The sequence below is a fragment of the Fukomys damarensis genome, unplaced genomic scaffold (assembly GCF_012274545.1).
Source record: "Fukomys damarensis isolate Sample0158 unplaced genomic scaffold, DMR_v1.0_HiC HiC_scaffold_16, whole genome shotgun sequence".
Classification (NCBI taxonomy): Eukaryota; Metazoa; Chordata; class Mammalia; order Rodentia; family Bathyergidae; genus Fukomys; species Fukomys damarensis.
The window spans coordinates 71,753,003-71,753,823 of record NW_022900928.1 but is presented as its reverse complement, the minus strand read 5'-3'; positions in this window follow the sequence as shown (position 1 = coordinate 71,753,823).

Sequence of the window (821 nt, the reverse complement as noted above, 5' to 3'; positions counted from 1 at the left end):
TAGAAAACAAATTTTCAGTTTAATTTGAGTCCATAGGAATAAATAACATCTAGGCATGCATTAGCAAAAGAATACCACTTCAAATCTTAAATCATATAGGTGGAAAAATTGCATGATCTTTTGGATAAGAGAAAATGGGATGGAATTGTGAGAAAGAAGTAGCAGTAGCATAGTCCAAAAACTGTGGGGCAAGAGCTATTGCATAAATATATATCAAAATATGTCCAAATGTGTTAAATTCTGTTTGTTATTGTCAATATCTGTCATTCCATTTTTATATATTCATTTGCTGGAACTGTATTATTCACTGCTTCTTCGTATTTTCAAATATAGTCCTACAAACTTGGTAAGAAATCCAGGTTATATATTATATATTTAAAGGGGTTAAATGATTTCTTGTGGAGATCATCTTTTCAAGAATTAACAGTAAGATTCGCTTAAAAAGGATATGTACAAAATGTTGGGACTATTAAGGTATACTGAACAAATATATTTATTACATTAATAAAGTTAAATGACCTTGGTCTAAAAACTGTGGTGTTTCTTCTGTATAAAGCATAATCAATCATACAGTGTCTGAGGAAGTTTTTAAAGACACTAGAGGGGATCTGGGTTCCTCTAGTATATGATGGAACTTGGGAAATCCCAAAAAAGGTACTATCTTCTGTGTCTCTGAATTGGGAATCCATTCTTAAAATTCTCATCTTTCTCCTTAATAGGTAACTACCAGTGATCTCATGATTTGTGCGCCTATATTTCTCTCTGAACTGCTTGCTTAACAAATATCCATATTAAAAATTTTTGGAATATATATATATATA